The sequence below is a fragment of the Camelina sativa genome, chromosome 15, assembly GCF_030686135.1.
Source record: "Camelina sativa cultivar CO46 ecotype springtype chromosome 15, ASM3068613v1".
NCBI lineage: Eukaryota > Viridiplantae > Streptophyta > Magnoliopsida > Brassicales > Brassicaceae > Camelina > Camelina sativa.
This window is the reverse complement of record NC_141894.1, coordinates 22648693-22662664: the sequence shown is the minus strand read 5'-3', so window position 1 is coordinate 22662664 and position 13972 is coordinate 22648693. Positions and strand designations below refer to the sequence as shown.

General features: G+C 41.2%; 2 non-coding genes across 2 annotated transcripts; one reads left to right on the top strand and one right to left on the bottom strand.

The window, feature by feature from the left end:
* Positions 1-684: 684 nt before the first annotated feature.
* Positions 685-791, top strand: LOC147926924 (small nucleolar RNA R71). The gene has a single exon (XR_015583113.1). It is a non-coding gene; the product is annotated as a small nucleolar RNA R71 (small nucleolar RNA).
* Positions 792-11057: 10266 nt separating this feature from the next.
* Positions 11058-11164, bottom strand: LOC147926923 (small nucleolar RNA R71). The gene has a single exon (XR_015583105.1). It is a non-coding gene; the product is annotated as a small nucleolar RNA R71 (small nucleolar RNA).
* Positions 11165-13972: the final 2808 nt, after the last annotated feature.

Sequence of the window (13972 nt, the reverse complement as noted above, 5' to 3'; positions counted from 1 at the left end):
AGATCAATATACTGTGATGTTAGCCGCTGGTTCAACTCAGCAAACTGCTTGGCCTCCTCAATCTTTCCATTGGCTTGCCCAATCAACATCTGTTGCATCATAGCTCTTAAGTCTTGTTCCTGGCCTTGGTTAGTCTGAAATCCTGGAGGGGGACACAATTGGGGCTGGAACACTTGATGTTGCAGCTTGGGTGCATAGTTGTTTTGCTGTTGAGGCTGTTGAGTTTGTTGGGATGGGTAGACTTGATCTTGAGGATTGGCCACATTGTTGCTTCTATAGGAGAGATTGTTGTTCTTGAATCCTCCTTGGTTGTAACCTCTGAATCCTCCTTGGTTTTGCATATAGCACAACTCAGCAAACTCCCTATATCCATCCTAAACTGGAACCTCTTCTTCACCAATGAAATGAATGGTCTTTTGTTGGCTGAGTAGAATCTTGTCTAGCTTCTCATTGACCATCTTCAAATCCTTCTTGTACTTCTCCTCTTGATCATTGGAGGTGAACCTTACTGTTCTGTCATAGTCTTCATTATAATTCCGATCTGATTGAGCTAGATTCTCTACCAACTCCCAGCCTTCTTCCACATTTTTGTTGAGAAAGTTACCATTAGAGGCTGTATTAAGAAGCATCCTTATCTTGGGAAGAACTCCTCTATACAAAGTGCTGAGCAAAGACTCATTGCTGAATCCATGGTGAGGACACTGAGTTTGGAAGCCTTTGAATCTCTCCCATGCCTCACAAAAGCTTTCATTGTTTCTTTGTGCAAAACCAGAAATCTCATTCCTCAACCTTGCAGTTCTTGCATTGGAGAAGAACTTGGCTAGAAAAGCTTTCTTGCAAGCATCCCATGTGGTTATTGCTCCAGTAGGAAGAGTCTTCTCCCAGAGATGATCTTTGTCTCCAAGTGAGAAAGGAAACAGTCTAAGCTTGAAGCCATCTTCACTAACACCATTGATCTTGGTGAGTCCACAAATTCTGTCAAACTCATCAAGGTGGTCTAGGGGATCCTCCATAGGCAACCCATGGAACTTGTTGGCTTGTATCATAGAGATCAATCCACTCTTGATTTCATAATTATTATTAGCAACAGCAGGAGGCATAATACCAGCTCTTTGGTAATGTGTGTTTGGTGCATCTCCAGAACCAATGTGCCTTGGTCGTTGAACTTGGTTATCTTGTTGTTCCATTAGAACTTGATCCTCTTGTTCTTGTAATACTCTTCTTCTCTGATGTCTCAAACCCCTTGGTAGCCTGTTGATGTTGTCAAGAAGCCTTTGGAGATTTTGATTACCCTTAGACCTTGTTTGCATCAACGAACCCGATCACCGACTCGGACAGGTACTCGGTCGAGCACAGGCTCGAGTTGATGGTCGAACTGACTGAGATGAGACGTCTAATTGTATCCGCGTCGTGACTCGATCAGCAAACGGCGAGTGTGAGCTCGAGTTGATGGTCTAGTGGTACCTGAAACGCAACACAGACAAGCAGAGGAAGAAATCGAGATTAGTAGTGAACAAGGGAATGAAGGAACTTAATCTTAGACTAATATTAATCCTAATTGTCACAAACAAACACTCAAATGGGCAACGGCGCCAAATTGAAACAATATATTTTGGTGGTGTATGATGATGAATGATGATGAATGATGATATGATGAACAGGTGGAAAGTAAGGTGTTTCAATTACCCTTATGCTATTGTAGTATAAGAGATATCAATCCTAAGTGAGTGTGATGCAAGCAATCAGGATGTGCAATACTTGTCTAAGTTAAGCCAATTATGTAGGATGTTTGTCACTAACAACCTAATGATGAATACAAATGCAGAAAGTAAAAGCTACTAAGACTAGATACTAAATGCAAAGAGAACAAGATGATTAAAGTAGTGATGCAATGAAACAGAAATAGAAGCTACAGTAATGAAGGACAAGTGATAAAACAAGATCAATAAGACTAGATGAATGCAACAGAAACAAAACTACAATGCAATGGGAAATGAAATAGGACAGATGTATAACATAAACTACAAATACTGGAGGGAGCTCGAGCAAGCACTCGATCGAGCACCGATTGAGTACTAGGTCGAGTGGGTTGAAATCCCAGAAGCGGAACAAAGCATCAACAAAACAGAGCAGAATGAAACTAAAGCAAACAGCAAGCGATTAAACAGGATTTAATCAGGTAATACAATAGATAAGGAAGGTCCTAAGGATGGATTCATGGGCTGGATTCAAGCTATGATTATCTAAACTGGTCAACAAACCTTAATCAAACATGAGCTATCTCTAGACAATGATCTCCTAATACAAGTTAATCCAATCTCTTGGCAATAACAATCAAGCTAAGATAATCTCAATCTAGCTCACACTAGCAAAGTTCATATAAAAGCAGGCATTAAACAACAGATCATTATAGTCAAAAATCAACAAAACATCTAATCTCTTAGCATGCTTCATGATAGTCTCTAGATCTAGCCTTATCTAACAACTTAGACATTAGTGTGATGCTAAGATGCTTAAGATCTAACCTTACCCTCTCAGATATAAGATTAGCATAGAGCATATCTAGCCTGGAAGAGATCTATAACAAACAAGCTTGACTAATATAAACAACCAAAACCATCATCCAGCCTAACCCATCCTATAGATCCTAAGCCACTACCCACAATCACAAAACATGATGAACAAAATCATAAACCCAGAAATCAATGAAACTTGCATGATTAGAAAGATAAGATTAAGATCTACAATATTGAAGAAGGAATCAAACTCGAAATCTTAATGCTTTGAAAGTTATGGAACCAACAAGTATTAAAGATTTATCAAAAGTGAACAAAAGTGGCTAAGAGATCAAACAATAAAAATGCAAAAGGAATAATTCTCCAAAAGGGTAAATACTATGTCTAGGATTTTGTACTCTAAAAGGTCTCTCCTTGGTGGCTGCATGGTACAAGGCTTTATATAGAAAAATGATTGGGAGCCCTAAAAATGCTAAAAGACAAAATAGAAGGGCGGCTCGGTCAACTCGACCCTGAGCTCGGTCGAGTGCATGGTCGAGTGGACTCTTTTCCTGCTTCTTCCATCCGGTCGAGTCTTTCTCCGCACTCAGTCGAGTGCCTGGTCGAGTGGACTTCTGAACCTTGATTTTTAAGCTCTAACTCCCTTGTTTTCTCCTCTTGATAGCTTCAATCCTCTTCAGCATTGCTTCCATGCTCCTTAGGCTCCAAAATCACCTGTTTATGCAAGAAAATATGCAATTGCAATGCAACTCTACTCTAATGCATGAACAGTCCTAAAGCTATACAATAATGGCCAAAATGGATAGCAAAAGATGTGAATATACTAAGGGAAAACAGGGTAATATATATGAACATCAACAACCCAAACTTAGTCTTTGCTTGCCTTCAAGCAAATAAACAAGACATAAGAAGGTAGGTGAGGTTTGAAAGTGGGATCTCAGCTCCTAAATCTTGCCAATAAACTAGCTAGAATCAATGTCCAAGTTACTAGTACTATGATGCAAGTTGAATGAGCTGTACTTAAAGATTTTAGACAAGCCTATCACAACCTTTATTGATTTGAGCCTTATACATCCACATGCATTCAAATCAACCATTTCCATTAATATTCATTAATCAAGAACATGAATCAATCTTATGCAATGCTTAAACTCATTTGGCTTGGTTATAAAGGTTTAGAGACAATGATGGTCTCTTTTTAGAGTGGGGCTTATCAATATCAAGGTTCTCTCATAAAAAATGGATTGAGTTTTAGAAGAAGGCTAAATGTAAGATCACTTAGACACATACAAGAATAAAACCTTGTCTACCCAAAGGTACCCAAAGTGTTTATCCTAACATTCTAATCCCAGATTGTCCTAGTTCTACCCTTTATTCTTCAACTCTTCTCAAATACCCTTTTCTCTTTTGTTTTTAAGCCTTAGGAGAGGTTTCTTACATGAATCAACTAGTGAAATGGGGTTTTCTTTCTTATTGCTATGGTTCCCTTTTCTTCTTATTTCTTAAGACATAAAAGCTTTTTGCTATACTCTTCTTTTCTTTCTTTCTTTTCCTTGACTTGAACCAACTTAAACAATCTTATACTTCCCATTCTTTCACTAGAACTTAACTTAAACACATTTCTCTCCTAAAGACTTTAACCTTTTTCTTTCTCTTTTCCTCTTTTCTTTTCGTTTTCAAAGCAACCAAGTCCCAAACCCAACAATGAAACCACCTAGTCCTATATAGTTTAAAAATTGCAAACTAGAACAACACAAGGCATTACTCTTGTCAGTTTAAACCTAACACTTTCTACCAAGCTCAATCCCAAAAAGCCCTTACACACTCAAGAATAAATATGTCTTGAAAGAAGGATAGGTTAAGGGTAGGGAAACTGATTCTTAATAAGGAAATCAGCTCCTTGGATCAACAAGAGTGGTAAAAAGGAGAAAGATGATCCAAATATATATATGGTATCCATGAGTTTAAAGCAATGCACAAGTTGATAATTGAAAGTCAACATTAGGTTCTTATTAATAGGAAATGGCATAAAATCACAACATGCTTCAATTTAGACCAAATGTAATGCATAAATTCAAGGCTTGGTTCAATCTTATGCTTCTAACTACTCAACTAGCATCAAAGTACTATTAACTTGGGCATTGATCCTAGTTTAGTGAATTAAGGAAGCTAACAAGGCACAACTCATCATAGATCCCTAATGCAAATATTAAACAGTCCTACATGAAATATGCTAAACAAGATCCTAATATGCAATGCAAACTACATGAACACTCTTTTTTTATAAAGTTTTTGCAAAAAATTTCAAAGTTTTAGGGTTTTTCTATGCCTTAGATGCAATGCAAATACTAAAATTTCTCCCCTACTTAGGACTGGTTCGTCCTCGTATCTTTGCTCCCTTACGAGGGACTTCTCTCTTATCAAACCATTTCCTGAAATTTACTTTCATAACTTCTTCTGGTTCCCAAGTCGTTTCCTCTATTCCCTCACAATTCCATACGACTTGAATAAACTTTGTCTTCTTTTTCTTGTGCTGACCTCTCATCTTTTTACCAATTATCCGAACTGGCAGACCGATGATGGTCATATTCACTTGTAGGTCGGGTGGGGGTTCGGAGATTACATTCTCTCGTCCCGTGATGCACTTCCTTAGCATCGACACATGAAACACCGGATGGAAAGCTGACATAGCCGGAGGTAGTTCCAACTTGTAAGCCATCGGACCAATCCTTTCCAGGATTCGATACGGTCCCATGTATCGAGGTGTCAACTTCGTGTTCAATGCTACCCGATCCTTACCCTTATAAGTTACGGTTTTGAGATATACCATATCCCCAACCTGTAACTCGAACTCTCTTCGGCGCTTATCCGTATAACTTTTCTGCCTATCCAGGGCTTCTTTCATTTTCAGCTTCAAGATCTTAATCTTCTCGGTCGTCTTGTCCACAAAATCTCGACCATAAACACTCCGCTCCCCTACTTGTGTCCAGCACAAGGGTGTTCTGCAAGGTCGGCCGTATAAAGCCTCGTACGGTGACATGCCTATACTCGCGTGGAAGCTGTTATTGTAGGCAAACTCTGCTAATGGTAGATGCCTTACCCAATTATCTCCCCAATCCATAACACTTGCTCGCAAAAGATCCTCAAGCGTCCGTATCGTGCGCTCGAACTATCCGTCCGTTTGCGGATGGTTGGCCGTACTCATATCCATTCGCGTCCCAAAACGCTTTTGTAAGGCCTTCCATAACCCTGAGGTAAATTTCGAGTCTCTGTCTGACACTATGCTCGCTGGAACACCATGTAACCGTACTATCTCTTGTACATATACCTCGGCCAATTTCTCGGCGCCGTCCTTCTGGTTGATGGCCAAGAAATCTGCCGATTTGGTCAGTCGGTCCACGACCAATCATATGGCCTCCTTCTTGTCACACGACGGCAAGCGCGTGACAAAGTTCATGGTTATCATGTCCCATTTCCATTCGGGTATCGGTAAGCTTTGCAACAAACCGCGTGGAACTTGATTTTCGGCCTTAACTCGCTGACATGTCAGACAAGCTGCGACCCATTCTGCCACGTCTCTCTTTGTAGCGCCCGTGTCCCGCAATAATAGAAGATTTGAATTATATCGTGAATTGTAGTGAAAAGCGGTTAATTTCACTTGGGTTATTAAGTTGGTCAATTTATTAATTAAACCAAATAATAGTTTAATTAATTATTGTTTTAGTTATTATGTGTTGATTTAATTAAACCAGAAGCATAAGTGTTGTGATTGTGATTTGATTTGTGTGGGTGGTCACGTATGTTGATGGTGGTGTATTATGGTTAGACCGTTTGGTTTGGTAAGTGTGCTATTAAACCAAGGTTAATTATTTACGCAAGGGTTTTCTTATTTATGAGGACCGATCACGTTAGGGGAATAAAAAGGGGGAAAACCCTAAATGAGGAGGGGTCACGCGGTAGTGGGGGGTGGTGGCCTCCATCGTGAGCCATGAGCGGGTTTGGTGGTGATGGGAGAGAGAGGGAGATGAGTTTAGGGTGAGGACGAAAGGGAGAGGCGAGCTGGGTTGTGGGAAGAGAAACCCTATCCCGTTAATGAGGAAGGGGTTGTCGTCGTTGATGATGATATCGTGGCATTGATATATTGTTATGTTGTCGGGGTTTAACTATGATTATTGTTGCTGAGGTCGTTGCTGTGATGCGTCTCTCGGAGGAGTAGCGTACAGTATGGACCCGTCGGTTCCGTTGGCTACCGTCGATCGCCACCATTGGTTAGTCTGCCACCGTGTGTTACCGGAGTAGGCAGCCATTGTCACCGGAGAAGCCGTAGCCATCGTCGAGAACGTTAACAGTGTGAGTAAGTAACCACGGTTAGTTGAATAAGCTGGTCGATTCATCACGAGGGTCTGCCGAGAAAGGTAAACGGCAAATCTTTATCGTGTCTGTTTTGGTTGTGTCGCTTGATTATTGAACCAAAGACCATAACCAGACTAGACCGAGAATCTTAAGTAGTGTAATTAAAGTACAGAACCGAACTTAATTGTGGTGAAGGTGCGTTCACGTGAGTATGTGAGTTGTTGACGTACGTGTAGTGGTGTTAGTTTCTTTGGCTGGTTAGGATTAATGTTGAACCGAACCATAGTCACGTGAATTGATTTGTGTGTAGCGTATTATTATGGCTTGTGGTAGTTAATATTAATTTATGTAATTATGGTTTGATTTAATTATTAAGCTAAATATAAATAATTTAATTGGTGGGATGCCAAATCAGTTTGAATGGAGACTTTAGTTTTGGGTTAATTTTATGGATTAAATCATGGAGATTGTTTTGTGTATTTTGTTTGAATTAATATTGGCCCGGTAATCATTTTTGTTACGGTTTGAGTGCCGAGCGACACTAAATGGGGATCAGCTTGTTTCTGGCAAGAGTTGTTGGGAAGACTTGAACGGGTGTTGGAAACCCAAGGATGGAACCGTAGTTGGGGTTAATAGACTGTGGAATGGCTAGTGTGGGCCAAAGCGGATTGGTTGTGAGGCAAAATCTGTGGCTAGAGCGGAAAAGAGTATTCCAGCCCATCTCTCTTGTTATTTGGTCGCTTAGGGGTGGTTGGTTGTGCGACTAAGTTTCAAGATGAGGTGGTATTTGGGATATGTGATTAAGTGAAGCTTATTATGGGAAGTGGATACAAGTGGCTTGTCCGGTCGGATGTCGAAGTCTACAAATGTAAGGTGCTTGTGGAGTTGAAGTACGTTCGTATGACTATGGTATCTGGACGTGGAGTATGAGTTAGTAGCTTGTAATTATGGAAGATTTTGTAAGGAACGATTTCTACGTCAGTTGTCTCTTCAGAATTATGGGTTTCCGGTGAGATCGTTTCCCATGGATCATGTGCAAGAATTGGGAATCCGGGTGCGGTCGTTTCACTCTTCATGCCCGACCAATGGTAGTACCTCTTCAAGTCTCAGTACATTTTGGTGGATCTGGGGTGGATCGCTAATTTGGACTGGTGTGCCTCCTTAAGGATTTCGGTACGCAAGTCCTGATCCGAAGGAACACACACTCGACCCTTAACCAAAATAGTACCATTATTCGCGGTCTCATACTTGCTTCCATCCACCTTGGACAACCGCATCAGCTCTGCATCTCTCTCTTGTGCTATCCGTACCCTCGTTAGCAAGTCTGCTTGGTTCGCGGCCCCAAGGCCTAACGGTTCCAATTGTTCTGTCAATGCATTCAACCGCAAGGTTCTGATCATTCCAACTAAGTTCTCCGCGTCTCTCTCGGCATTAATAGCCGACCCTCTTCTACTTAAGGCGTCCACCACTAGATTGGCCTTACCGGAATGGTAACTGATCTCCAAGTCATAATCCGCAACTAGTTCCATCCACCTTTGCTGTCGTAGGTTCAGTTCCGACAGACTAAAGATGTACTGTATGCTTTTGTGGTTCGTGTATATTTGCACTTTCCCACCGTGATGTTCATATATTTTACCTTGTTTTCCCTTAGTCTAATCACATCTTTTGCATCTTTTGCTATCCATTTAGGCCATTATTGTGTAGCTTTAGCACTAATCATGCATTAGAGTTTAGTTGCATTGCATTTGCATATTTTCATGCATAAACAGGTGATTTTGGAGCTGAAGGAGCATGGAAGCAATGGAGAAGAGATGTGAAGCAATCATGAGGAGGAAACAAGGGAGTTAAGGCTGAAACAACAAGGTCCGGAGCCCAACTCGACCGCACACTCGACCTGACACTTGACCGTGTGCTGAGGAGGACTCGACCGAGTGGAGATTGCACGTGAGAAGCCAGCTCGACCCCTCACTCGACCGAGCACAGGTCGAGTTGACCGAGCCGTTGACTACTTTGACTTTTTCTATTTTTAGGGCTTCCACTCCCCCACTATATAAGGCTTTGTACCTGCAGCCACCAAAGTGTCCAGCTTTTTAGATATTCTCTAAACCTAGTTTTTACCTTTTTTAGCTTTATTCCTTTTGCATTTTTATTTTTAAGATCTTGTACTTTCTTAAGAAAGAAGACTAGATTCTTGTATTTTGTTGGTTCAATAACTTTCATGATATTGAGAATTTGAGTTTCATCCTTTCATCAATAATATAGATCTTTGTTTTATCTTTCTAATAATGCAAGTTTCAATATTTTCTGGGTTTTTGACTTTGTCATCATGTATTGTTGTGAGTAGTTTGCTTAGGATCTTGAGGATGGGTTAGGATGGATTGATCTTGTGGTTTGTGTGATTTGGTCAAGCTTGATTGTTGTAGATCTCTTCTAGGCTAGATGTTCTTAATGCTGATCCTATATCTGAGAGGATAGGATCTGATCTCAAGCTTCTTAGCATCACACCAATGTTTAAGAAGCATAGATAAGGCTAGATCTAGAGCTTACCATTAGGCTTGCTAAGAGATTAGAGGTCTTGTTTGGTTTGAGATGTATTGCTTAATGCCTGCTTGTGTAGATTCTTTACTGTGTGAGAACAAGTCTAGAATTGCATAGGTTTGATTGTTTCTTGACCATGAGAGTGGAAGAAACTTGTCTTAGATTTATATGTCTAGAGGTTAGCTCAAAGTTTGCTTGAGATTTGTTGACCAAGTTAGATAGCCACAATGATCATTTCATCCCATGAATCCATCCTCAGTAACCTTCTTTGTTTATTGAAATCTTAGTCTTAATCCCGTTGCTTGCTTGTTGTTTGATTGGTTTTTGCATTGCTTTGTTTTTATTGTGTTGCTCTGTTTTCCAGATTTAACCAGCTCGACCTCCCACTCGACCAACACTCGGTCGAGTGCCTGCTCGAGTTCATCCCCAGAACTTGTGTTTATGATTTGTGATTGTCTTGTTTCATTCCTGTTTCATTCCAGTTGCATTCATTTAGTTTTCAGTTCATTAATTGTCCTGCATTAGTTCATTAGTAGTAGTTTCTGTTTCTGTTCTTGCTTCATTACAGTTACAATCATTCTGTTTCATTTGCATTTAGTTCTTAGTTCTTGTAGTTTATTTTCTGCATTTTACATTTCCATCTTAGGATTGTTAGTGACAAACAATCTTTACATTTGTCTTAACTTAGATTCATATGCATATCTTAATTGTTCACAAACACTCATTTAGGATTGATACCTCTTATACTGCAACAGCATAAGGGGAATTGAAACACCCATCCATCATTCCATTCATATCTCACCATTGCATACATTCATCATCCACCACCATATAAATACTTGTTTCAATTTGGCGCCGTTGCCCATTTGAGTGTGTTTTTGTGACATTTAGGATCCATATTAGTCTAAGATTAAGTTCGTTTATACACTTGAATCTTCTGTTGCTGGGTTGAAGTTCCATTTCACGTACCACTCGACCAGTTACTCGACCACCACTCGACCGAGCAGTGACCGAGCACTTGATCGAGCCAGAAGCCGTGTACATTTGGGCACCACTTCCCAGTCGACTTGACCCCCCAGACGAGCCTGAGCTCAATTGTGAACCCGTTTGAATCAGTACTCGTGTTTGTTGATGCACACAAAGTCTAAAGGAAAAGACAATCTTCAAAGGCTTATTGACAACATCCACAAGTTGCACAAAGGTTTGGGAAATCAGAGAAGGGTAGTTCAAGTTCAACAAGAGGATCAAGTAATCATGGAGCAACAAGCTAACCATGAGCAGAGACCTAGGCACATTGGTGCTGGAAATGCACCCAACACTCACAACCAAAGGGCTGGAATTGTGCCTCTAACTGTAGCAAACAACAACTTTGAAATAAAGAGTGGATTAATCTCCATGATCCAGGCCAACAAATTTCATGGATTGCCAATCGAGGACCCACTTGATCATTTGGATGAGTTTGACAGAATCTGTGGTCTAACCAAGATAAATGGAGTAAGTGAAGATGGTTTCAAGTTGAGGCTCTTTCCATTCTCACTTGGAGACAAGGCTCACCTTTGGGAGAAGACTCTTCCTACTGGAGCAATCACCACCTAGGATGCTTGCAAGAAGGCTTTCTTGGCCAAGTTCTTCTCAAATGCTAGGACAGCTAGATTGAGAAATGAAATCTCTGGATTTGCTCAAAGGAACAATGAGACCTTTTGTGAGGCATGGGAAAGGTTCAAAGGATATCAGACTCAATGTCCTCATCATGGTTTCAGCAATGAGTCACTCTTGAGTACCTTGTATAGAGGAGTGCTTCCCAAGATAAGGATGCTTCTTGACACAGCTTCTAATGGAAACTTCCTCAACAAGAATGTGGAAGAAGGCTGGGAATTGGTAGAGAACCTTGCTCAGTCAGATGGCAATTATAATGAGGATTATGATAGAACCATAAGGAGTTCCTCAACTGATCAAGAGGACAAGTATAAGAAGGATTTGAAGATGGTCAATGAGAAACTTGACAAGATACTCCTCAGCCAGTCCAAGTCTATTCACTTCATTGGTGACGAAGAAGCTCCAGTTCAAGAGGGGGAGACTGAGTATGCTGAGTTGTGCTACATGCAAAACCAGGGGGGATTCAAAGGCTACAACCAAGGAGGGTTCAAGAACAACAACCTCTCTTATAGGAGTACCAATGTGGCTAATCCTCACTACCAAGTCTATCCACCTCAACAGCCTCAACAGCAACAAAACTACATCTCCAAACAACAACACCAAGTGTTCCAACCTCAGTTGTGTCCCCCACCAGGGTTTCAGACTAACCAAGGCCAGGAACAAGACTTAAGAGCAATGATGCAACAGTTGTTGATTGGGCAAACACAAGGAAAGATTGAGGAAGCCAAGCAGTTTGCTGAGTTGAACCAAAGGTTAACATCACAGTACAATGATCTGAATATGAAGTTTGAGGGTCTTAATTCAAGGGTGGAGTATATGGAGAGTAACATTGCCTCTACTTCAGCTCCAAAACCCAACCAACTCCCTGGAAAAGCTGTTCAAAATCCAAGGGAGTTCACAGCCAAAGCCATTCTAATTCAAGAGGAAGAAGTCACTGAGGACAGTGAAGTCCAAGTTTGGGGGAATTCATTAGTTACTGAAGCCCCAAGTGACATTTGTGCAAAGCAACAGGAGCTCGCAAGCGAACTCGACCAGGAGCTCGACCACACACTCGACCGAGTCCATGCTCGAGTGGTCGATCGAGCTGGAGACTCCGAAGCTGTCAAGCCTGCTAAGTACATTCCTCCTGCTTACAAGCCTCCACTACCATTCCCTGGGCGTTTCAAAGCACAGAAGATCAAGGAGTTAAGGGAAATAATTGAGAGAAAGGAGATGTTGGCTAAGCAACAAGAGGAAGAAAGGGTTTTGAAAGAAGAAGCTTTGGTTGAGAAAAAGGAACAAGTGTCAGCCATTCAAGAGATCGTCATAGCTTACCAAAAAGAGGAGAGAGGACCTGCCTTGGAACAGTATGAACCATATCCTCTCTACAGAGATTTTTTGCTTGATTTGTCAAAAAAGAAGGCTCAAGCTCAAGATGAGAAGGATCTTGATAACCTTGAAGGAGTGATCATCCCACTTAAGCTTAAGGATCCAGGTCCATTCTATCTGCCTTGCACAATCAGTTACCTTCACTACAACCAATGCCTTTGTGATTTGGGAGCTTCAACAAGTGTGATGCCATACTCCATAGCTCAAAAGCTTGGGAGAACTGATTTCAAATCCACTAACCTCCATGTGTGCCTAGCTGATGGGACAAATAGAGAGGTAGTTGGAAGGTTGGAGAATGTCCCACTCAAGATAGGGAAGGCAAGGGTTCATACTGATTTTGTAGTCATAGAGATGGACAAGGAGCCTGAAGATCCAATCTTATTAGGGAGGCCATTCTTAGCCACTATTGGGGCAGTAATAGATGTTAGGGAAGGTCTTGTGACCTTGAACATTGCTGAGGATATAGTCATGAAGTTCAACATCTATAACCCAACCAACCTTCCTACCATTGATGACCAGCCTTTTACTATCAAGGACAAAGGTGGTCAAGGAGGTTTAGGTGATAAGGCAACCCCAAAGGCTGAGCTCCCACTTCAAGAAGATTCTGTGGAGAAGCTTAAGAGGTCAGTTCAAGAGCTGTCCAGTATGGTTGAGGATCTCCAAGTTAAGCTGAACAAGAGGTCTTTGAGGAAAGCAAGACCAAGGCTCAAATTTAAGAAGAAATATGGTTTGAGTGTTAAGAGTGAGGTGATCAAGGATCAACTTCACAGTGACCAAGAGGTTCCAGGGAGGATTTCATCACCTCCTTGGTATCTAGATCAAGTCTAAGAAGGAAACCAAAGTCAAGCTTAGTGACTTTAAACAAGCTCACTAGGGAGGAAGTCCCTAAGGTATCCTTTGTAAATATGCTTAAATTTCTTAGTAGTTTTGATGTGTTTTCTTTTATGTTTTTGTTGGACAGGCTTTTAGGTGAAAATGTAGTTGGGTAAGGAGAGATGTGGACTTGGAGAAGGAGACTCGCAGGCCCACTCGACCATCCCACAAGAGGTACTCGGCCGAGCTGGGTATGATTTGAGGCCCATTCGATTCCCAATCTTCTAGAACGATCAAGTGGAGGGAAAAACAAGGAGAAAAATTTTGAAATTTCAAATTTGGTCAAGGAACTCGACCACGTGCTGGTCGAGTGTGGGGTCGAGTGGCAGCCAAAAGTGGGTCAAAGATTCCCAATTCAAATTTGAATGGTATGGACGCTCCACCCTTGTCTCCTTGTCCCCTTAGCTTCTTTATATAGCCCTTGCACGAGATTGTACTTCTCACACTCTCTCATTTGCTCAAAACCTTAAATTCAAGCTCTAAAATCTCTTTCAAAGTTCATCTCTTGCTCAAGCTTTGTTCTTTCAAGTTTTTGGGTCACTAACCTATTAACTTTGAGCTTTGAGTTTATTCTCTTCAGTTTCTTTTGAAAATGTCTTCCAAGATCACCAAGAAGTCTCACCAAACCGCTGCCAGCTCCATGGAACGTCGTGATGCTGACCTTGAAT